Below are 10,000 nucleotides of genomic sequence, written 5' to 3'. Positions count from 1 at the left end.
TAACTACAGTACCAGGTTTGGGTATCAGTCCCAGAACAATCACCAGAGTACCAGGTTAGGGTATCAGTCCCTGAACAATTACCACAGTACCAGGCTAGGGTATCGATCCCTGAACAATCACCACAGTACCAGGTTAGGGTATCAGTCCCTGAACAATCACCACAGTACCAGATTAGGGTATCAGTCCCTGAACAATTACCACAGTACCAGGTTAGGGTATCAGTCCCTGAACAATAACTACAGTATCAGGTTTGGGTATCAGTCCCTGAACAATAACTACAGTACCAGGTTATTGTATCAGTCCCTGAACAATAACTACAGTACCAGGTTAGGGTATCAGTCCCTGAACAATTACCACAGTACCAGGTTAGGGTATCAGTCCCTGAACAATAACTACAGTACCAGGTTAGGGTATCAGTCCCTGAACAATAACTACAGTACCAGGTTATTGTATCAGTCCCTGAACAATAACTGCAGTACCAGGTAAGGGTAACAGTCCCTGAACAATAACTACAGTACCAGGTTAGGGTATCAGTCTCTGAACAATTACCACAGTACCAGGTTAGGGTATCAGTCCCTGAACAATAACTACAGTACCAGGTTAGGGTATCAGTCATGAACAATAACTACAGTACCAGGTTACTGTATCAGTCCCTAAACAATAACTACAGTACCAGGTTAGGGTATCAGTCCCTGAACAACTACCACAGTACAAGGTTAGGGTATCAGTCCCCGAACAATAACTAGAGTACCAGGTTAGGGGATTAGTCCCTGAACAATTAGCACAATACCAGGTTAGGGTATCAGTCCCTGAACAATCACCACAGGACCAGGTTAGGGTATCAGTCACTGAACATTTCCCACAGTACCAGGTTAGGGTATCAGTCCCTGAACAATTACCACAGTACCAGGTTAGGGTATCAGTCCCTGAACAATCACCACAGTACCAGGTTAGGGTATCAGTCCCTGAACAATCACCACAGTACCAAGTTAGGGTATCAGTCCCTGAACAATAACTACGGAACCAGGTTAGGGTATCAGTCCCTGAACGATCACCACAGTACCAGGTTAGGGAATCAGTCCCTGAACAATCACCACAGTACCAGGTTAGGGTATCAGTCCCTGAGCAATTACCACAGTACCAGTTTAGGGTATCAGTCCCTGAACAATAACTACAGTACCAAGTTAGGGTATCAGTCCCTGAACAATATCTACAGTACCAGGTTAGGGTATCAGTCCCTGAACAATAACTACAGTACCAGGTTAGGGTATCAGTCCCTGAACAATAACTACAGTACCAGGTTAGGGTATCAGTCCCTGAACAATTTCCACAGTACCAGGTTAGGGTATCAGTCCCTGAACAATTACCACAGTACCAGGTAAGGGTATCAGTCCCTGAACAATAACTACAGTAACAGGTTAGGGTATCAGCCCCTGAACAATAACTACGGTACCAGGTTAGGGTATCAGTCCCTGAACAATCACCACAGTACCAGATTAGGGTATCAGTCCCTGAACAATCACCAAAGTACCAGGTTAGGGTATCAGTCCATGAGCAATTACCACAGTACCACGTTAGGGTATCAGTCCCTGAACAATAACTACGGTACCAAGTTAGGGTATCAGTCCCTGAACAATATGTACAGTACCAGCTTAGGGTATCAGTCCCTGAACAATAACTAGAGTTCCAGGTTAGGGTATGAGTCCCTGAGCAATTACCACAGTACCAGTTAGCGTATCAGTCCCTGAACAATTACCACAGTACCAGGTTAGGGTATCAGTCCCTGAACAATCACCACAGTACCAGATTAAGGTATCAGTCACTGAACATTTACCACAGTACCAGGTTAGGGTATGAGTCCCTGAACAATTACCACAGTACCAGGTTAGGGTATCAGTCCCTGAACAATTACCACAGTACCAGATTAGGGTATCAGTTCCTGAACAATCACCACAGTACCAAGTTAGGGTATCAGTCCCTGAACAATTACCACAGTACCAGGTTATGGTATCAGTCCCTAAACAATTACCACAGTACCAGGTTAGGGTTTCAGCCACTGAACAATCACCACAGTACCGGGTTAGGGTATCAGTCCCTGAACAATCACCACAGTACCAGGTTAGGGTATCAGTCACTGAACAATCGCCACAGTACCAGGATAGGGCATCAGTCCCTGAACAAATACCACAGTACCAGGTTAGGGTATCAGTCCCTGAACAATTACCACAGTACCTGGTTAGGGTATCAGTCCCTGAACAACTGCCACAGTACCAGGTTAGGGTATCAGTCCCTGAACAATTACCACAGTACCAGGTTAGGGTATCAGTCCCTGAACAATTACCACAGTACCAGGTTAGGGTGTCAGTCCCTGAACAATCACCACAGTACCACGTTAGGGTATCAGTCCTTGAACAATCACCACAGTACCAGGTTAGGGTATCAGTCACTGAACAATTACCACAGTACCAGGTTAGGGTATCAGTCCCTGAACAATTACCACAGTACCAGGTTAGGGTATCAGTCCTTGAACAATCACCACAGTACCCGGTTAGGGTATCAGTCCCTGAACAATTACCACAGTACCAGGTTAGGGTATCAGTCCCTGAACAATTACCACAGTACCAGGTTAGGGAATTAGTCCCTGAACAATTACCACAGTACCAGGTTAGGGTATCAGTCCCTGAACAATTACCACAGTACCAGATTAGGGTATCAGTTCCTGAACAATCACCACAGTACCAAGTTAGGGTATCAGTCCCTAAACAATTACCACAGTACCAGGTTAGGGTATCAGCCACTGAACAATCACAACAGTACCGGGTTAGGGTATCAGTCCCTGAACAATCACCACAGTACCAGGTTAGGGTATCAGTCACTGAACAATCGCCACAGTACCAGGATAGGGCATCAGTCCCTGAACAAATACCACAGTACCAGGTTAGGGTATCAGTCCCAGAACAATTACCACAGTACCTGGTTAGGGTATCAGTCCCTGAACAATTGCCACAGTACCAGGTTAGGGTATCAGTCCCTGAACAATAAATGCAGTACCAGGTTAGGGTATCAGTCCCTGAACAATTACCACAGTACCAGGTTAGGGTGTCAGTCCCTGAACAATTACCACAGTACCACGTTAGGGTATCAGTCCTTGAACAATCACCACAGTACCAGGTTAGGGTATCAGTCCCTGAACAATTACCACAGTACCAGGTTAGGGTATCAGTCCTTGAACAATCACCACAGTACCCGGTTAGGGTATCAGTCCCTGAACAATTACCACAGTACCAGGTTAGGGTATCAGTCCCTGAACAATTACCACAGTACCAGGTTAGGGTATCAGTCCTTGAACAATCACCACAGTACCAGGTTAGGGTATCAGTCACTGAACAATTACCACAGTACCAGGTTAGGGTATCAGTCCCTGAACAGTAACTACAGTACCAGGTTAGGGTATCAGTGCCTAATCAATAACTACAGTACCGGGTTAGGGTATCAGTCCCTGAACAATTACCACAGTACCAGGTTAGAGTATCAGTCCCTGAACAATAACTACAGTACCAGGTTAGGGTATCAGCCCCTGAACAATAACTACGGTACCAGCTTAGGGTATCAGTCCCTGAACAATCACCACAGTACCAGGTTAGGGTATCAGTCCCTGAACAATCACAAAAGTACCAGGTTAGGGTATCAGTCCCTGAGCAATTACCACATTACCAGGTTAGGGTATCTGTCCCTGAACAATAACTACGGTACCAGGTTAGGGTATCAGTCCCTGAACAATATCTACTTCATCAGGTTAGGGTATCAGTCCCTGAACAATAACTACAGTACAAGGTTAGGGTATCAGTCCCTGAACAATAACTACAGTACCAGGTTAGGGTATCAGTCCCTGAACAATTACCACAGTACCAGGTTAGGGTATCAGTCCCTGAACAATCACCAAAGTACCAGGTTAGGGTATCAGTCCCTTAGCAATTACCACATTACCAGGTTAGGGTATCTGTCCCTGAACAATAACTACGGCACCATGTTAGGGTATCAGTCCCTGAACAATATCTACTTCATCAGGTTAGGGTATCAGTCCCTGAACAATAACTACAGTACAAGGTTAGGGTATCAGTCCCTGAACAATAACTACAGTACCAGGTTAGGGTATCAGTCCCTGAGCAATTACCACAGTACCAGGTTAGGGTATCAGTCCCTGAACAATCACCACAGTACCAGGTTAGGGTATCAGTCTCTGAACAATCACCAAAGTACCAGGTTAGGGTATCAGTCCCTTAGCAATTACCACATTACCAGGTTAGGGTATCTGTCCCTGAACAATAACTACGGCACCATGTTAGGGTATCAGTCCCTGAACAATATCTACTTCATCAGGTTAGGGTATCAGTCCCTGAACAATAACTACAGTACAAGGTTAGGGTATCAGTCCCTGAACAATAACTACAGTACCAGGTTAGGGTATCAGTCCCTGAGCAATTACCACAGTACCAGGTTAGGGTATCAGTCCCTGAACAATCACCACAGTAGCAGGTTAGGGTATCAGTCACTGAACATTTACTAGAGTACCAGGTTAGGGTATCAGTCCCTGAACAATCACCACAGTACCAGGTTAGGGTATCAGTCTCTGAACAATCACCACAGTACCAGGTTATTGTATCAGTCCCTGAACAATCACCACAGTACCATGTTAGGGTATCAGTCCCTGAACCATAACCACAGTACCAGGTTTGGGTATCAGCCCCTGAACAATAACTACGGTACCAGGTTAGGGTATCAGTCCCTGAACAATCACCACAGTACCAGGTTAGGGTATCAGTCCCTGAGCAATTACCACAGTACCAGGTTAGGGTATCAGTCCCTGAACAATAGCTACGGTACCAGGTTAGGGTATCAGTCCCTGAACAATATCTACAGTACCAGGTTAGGGTATCACTCTCTGAACAATAATTACAGTACCAGGTTAGGGTGTCAGTCCCTGAACAATTACCACAGTACCAGGTTAGGGTATCAGTACCTGAACAATTACCACAGTACCAGGTTAGGGTATCAGTCCATGACCAATCACCACAGTACCAGGTTAGGGTATCAGTCCCTGAACAATTACCACAGTACCAGGTTAGGGTATCAGTCCCTGAACAATTACCACAGTACCAGGTTAGGATATCAGTCCCTGAACAATTACCACAGTACCAGGTTAGGGTATCAGTCCCTGAACAATTACCACAGTACCAGGTTAGGATATCAGTCCCTGAACAATTACCACAGTACCAGGTTAGGGTATCAGTTCCTGAACAATCACCACAGTACCAGGTTAGGGTATCAGACCCTGAACAATTACCACAGTACCAGGTTATGGTATCAGTCCCTGAACAATTACCACAGTACCAGGTTATGGTATCAGTCCCTGAACAATCACCACAGTACCAGGTTATGGTATCAGACCCTGAACAATTACCACAGTAAAAGCTTAAGGTATCAGTCCCTGAACAATTACCACAGTACCAGGTTAGGGTATCAGTCCCTGAACAATTGCCACAGTACCAGGTTAGGGTATCAGTCCCTGAACAATTACCACTGTACCAGGTTAGTTTATCAGTCCCTGAACAATTACCACAGTACCAGGTTAGGGTATCAGTCCCTGAACAATTGCCACAGTACCAGGTTAGGGTATCAGTCACTGAACAATTGCCACAGTACCAGGTTAGGGTATCAGTCACTGAACAATCGCCACAGTACCAGGTTAGGGTATCGGTCCCTGAACAATTACCACAGTACCAGGTTAGGGTATCAGTCCCTGAACAATTACCACAGTACAAGGTTAGGGTATCAGTCCCTGAACAATTGACACAGTACCAGTTTAGGGTATCAGTCCCTGAACAATTACCACAGTACCAGGTTAGGGTATCAGTCCCTGAACAATTACCACGGTACCAGGTTAGGGTATCAGTCAATGAACAATCGCCACAGTACCAGGTTAGGGTATCAGTCCCTGAACAATTACCACAGTACCAGATTAGGGTATCAGTCTCTGAACGATAACTACAGTTCCAGGTTAGGGTATCAGTCCCTGAACAGTCACCACAGTACCAGGTTAGGGTATCAGTCCCTGAACAATAACTACAGTACCAGGTTAGGGTATCAGTCCCTGAACAATATCTGCAGTACCAGGTTAGGGTATCAGTCCCTGAACAATATCTACAGTGCCAGGTTAGGGTATCAGTCCCTGAACAATATGTACAGTACCAGGTTAGAGTATCAGTCCCTGAACAATCGCCACAGTACCAGGTTAGGTTATCAGTCCCTGAACAATCACAACAGTACCAGGTTAGGGTATCAGTCCCTGAACAATCACCGCAGTACCAGGTTAGGGTATCAGTCCCTGAACAATTATGGTACCAGAACAATGCCCCTGGCTTCTCTCTCAAGCTGTGATGAAGAAAGCTTTATGTCTCAGCTTCAGCTCTCTCAGGAGAGCTTTGACGACGCAACCTCCTGACACAGTCTCCAGACACAGCCTCCTGACACAGCCTCCAGACACAGCCTCCAGACACAGCCTCCAGACACAGCCTCCAGACACAGCCTCCAGAAACAGACTCAAGACACAGCCTCCTGACACAGCCTCCAGACACAGCCTCCAGACACAGCCTCCAGACACAGCCTCCAGACACAGCCTCCTGACACAGCATCCTGACACAGCCTCCTGACACGGCCTCCAGACACAGCCTCCAGACAAAGCCTCAAGACACAGCCTTCTGACACAGCCTCGAGACACAGCCTCCTGACACAGCCTCCTGACACAGCCTCCAGACACAACCTCCAGACACAGCCTCCAGACACAGCCTCCTGACACAGCCTCCAGACACAGCCTCCTGATACAGCCTCCTGACACAGCCTCCTGACACAGCCTCCTGACACAGCCTTCTGATACAGCCTCCTGACACAGCCTCCTGACACAGCCTCCTGACACAGCCTCCTGACACTGCCTCCAGACAGTCATTACATAGTACCGAGGTACTTGCTCAACTCATACCTCTCCTGACACTCTGCTGACACTCTGCTGACTCCCCTGACACTCTGCTGACACCCCTGACACTTGTTGTTAGGTAAGACACATATGCAACAGTTAGGTATCTTTATTATGAAACGTTTCGCCTACACAGTAGGCTTCTTCAGTCGAGTACAGAAAAGTTGATAGAAGCAGAAGAGACTTGAAGACGATGTAATCAGTCCATCACCCTTAAAGTTTTGAGGTGGTCAGTCCCTCAGTCTGGAGAAGAGCATTGTTCCATAGTCTGAAACAATATGGAGTTGAAGTGACAGGATGGAGCCTTTTATAGCTCCAGGAGGTGAGACGTAGGTCACTAGTGGAAGTAAGAACGAAGATGTTGGGAGGTCAGATCCCTATCAAATCCAGCGGTTCTCACTAGTAGAGGTTGTCGAAGATGATTGCAGGTCTGTACCAAGATACCCTTGTGTTGCAGTGTCTGACAGATTGAACATTAAAATGGTATAAAATATCGACAGGTTGGATTTGAGAGGGACCTGACCTCCCAACATCTGCGTTCTTACTTCTACTAGTGACCTACGTCTCACCTCCTGGCGCTATATAAGGCTCCATCCTGTCACTTCAACTCCATATTGTTTCAGACTATGGAACAATGCTCTTCTCCAGACTGAGGGACTGACCACCTCAAAACTTCAAGGGTGATGGACTGATTACATCGTCTTCAAGTCTCTTCTGCTTCTATCAACTTTTCTGTACTCGACTGAAGAAGCCTACTGTGTAGGCGAAACGTTTCGAAATAAAGATACCTAACTGTTGCATATGTGTCTTACCTAACAACAAGTGTCAGGGGTGTCAGCAGAGTGTCAGGGGAGTCAGCAGAGTGTCAGGAGAGGTATGAGTTGAGCAAGTACCTCGGTACTGTGTAATGACTGTCTGGAGGCAGTGTCAGGAGGCTGTGTCAGGAGGCTGTGTCAGGAGGCTGTGTCAGGAGGCTGTGTCAGGAGGCTGTATCAGGAGGTTGTGTCTGGAGGCTGTCAGGAGGCTGTGTCAGGAGGCTGTGTCAGGAGGCTGTGTCAGGAGGCTGTGTCAGGAGGCTGTGTCTCGAGGCTGTGTCAGGAGGCTGTATCAGGAGGCTGTGTCTCGAGGCTGTGTCAGGAGGCTGTGTCAGGAGGCTGTGTCAGGAGGCTGTATCAGGAGGCTGTGTCTGGAGGCTGTGTCAGGAGGCTGTGTCTGGAGGCTGTGTCTGGAGGCTGTGTCTGGAGGCTGTGTCAGGAGGCTGTGTCAGGATGCTGTGTCAGGAGGCTGTGTCTTGAGGCTGTGTCTGGAGGCTGTGTCAGGAGGCTGTGTCTTGAGTCTGTTTCTGGAGGCTGTGTCAGGAAGCTGTGTCAGGAGGCTGTGTCAGGAGGCTGTGTCAGGACGCTGTGTCTGGAGGCTGTGTCAGGAGGCTGTGTCTGGAGGCTGTGACTGGAGGCTGTGTCTGGAGACTGTGTCAGGAGGCTGTGTCAGGAGTCTGTGTCTGGAGGCTGTGTCAGGAGGCTGTGTCAGGAGGCTGTGTCAGGATGCTGTGTCTGGAGGTTGTGTCAGGAGGCTGTGTCAGGAGGCTGTGTCAGGAGGCTGTGTCTGGAGGCTGTGTCTGCAGGCTGTGTCAGGAGGCTGTGCCAGGAGGCTGTGCCAGGAGGCTGTGTCTGGAGGCTGTGTCAGGAGGCTGTGTCTGTAAGCTGTGTCAGGAGGCTGTGTCAGGAGGCTGTGTCTGGAAGCTGTGTCAGGAGGCTGTCAGGAAGCTGTGTAAGGAGACTGTGTCTGGAGGTTGTGTCAGGAGGCTGTGTCAGGAAGCTGTGTCAGGAGGCTGTGTCTGGAGGCTCTGTCAGGAGGCTGTATCAGGAGGCTGTGTCTGGAGGCTCTGTCAGGAGGCTGTGTCAGGAGGCTGTGTCAGGAGGCTGTGTCAGGAGGCTGTGTCAGGAGGCTGTGTCTGGAGGCTGTGTCTGGAGGCTGTGTCTGGAGGCTGTGTCAGGAGGCTGTGTCAGGAGGCTGTGTCTCGAGGCTGTGTCAGGAGGCTGTTTCTTGAGGCTGTGTCTGGAGGCCGTGTCTGGAGGCCGTGTCAGGAGGCTGTGTCAGGATGCTGTGTCAGGAGGCTGTGTCTTGAGTCTGTTTCTGGAGGCTGTGTCAGGAAGCTGTGTCAGGAGGCTGTGTCAGGAGGCTCTGTCAGGAGGCTGTGTCTGGAGGCTGTGACTGGAAGCTGTGTCTGGAGACTGTGTCAGGAGGCTGTGTCAGGAGGCTGTGTCTGGAGGCTGTGTCAGGAGGCTGTGTCAGGAGGCTGTGTCAGGATGCTGTGTCTGGAGGTTGTGTCAGGAAGCTGTGTCAGGAGGCTGTGCCAGGAGGCTGTGTCTGGAGGCTGTGTCAGGAGGCTGTGTCTGTAAGCTGTGTCAGGAGGCTGTGTCAGGAGGCTGTGTCTGGAAGCTGTGTCAGGAGGCTGTCAGGAAGCTGTGTAATGAGACTGTGTCTGGAGGTTGTGTCAGGAGGCTGTGTCAGGAGGCTGTGTCTGGAGGCTGTGTCAGGAAGCTGTGTCAGTAGTGTCAGCCAGGCATTATATGACCACCTACAGGTTTAGAGCTTCGTCTTTAACGGTCTTCCAGATTCCCTCACAATCCCCCACAATCCCCCCTCCACCCACCTTCATTCTCCCACAATCCCCCCCACCCACCTTCATTCTCCCACAATCCCCCCAGCACTCTCAATTTGAGTGGTGTTGGTGTCCCCCCACCAGGAGAGGGGAGGGTTGTTATTTCCCCTCCCCCACACCACCACTGTGGTGTCTTAACAGCAGTGGGGGGGTCGAACACCATTGATGCTCCTGATCTCCGCTAATGTCTTTCCGATTGAAGGAGGGGGAGCAGGGGAAAGTGGAGAGGGGAGGGGAAGGGGAGGAGGGGGATGAGGAGGTGGAGGGGAGGAAGATGGGGAGGGGGTGACGGTACTGCCAGAGAGTC

Source organism: Cherax quadricarinatus, chromosome 96 (assembly GCF_038502225.1).
Source record: "Cherax quadricarinatus isolate ZL_2023a chromosome 96, ASM3850222v1, whole genome shotgun sequence".
NCBI lineage: Eukaryota > Metazoa > Arthropoda > Malacostraca > Decapoda > Parastacidae > Cherax > Cherax quadricarinatus.
The sequence above is the reverse complement of the archived record's forward strand: the minus strand, read 5'-3'. Positions refer to the sequence as shown.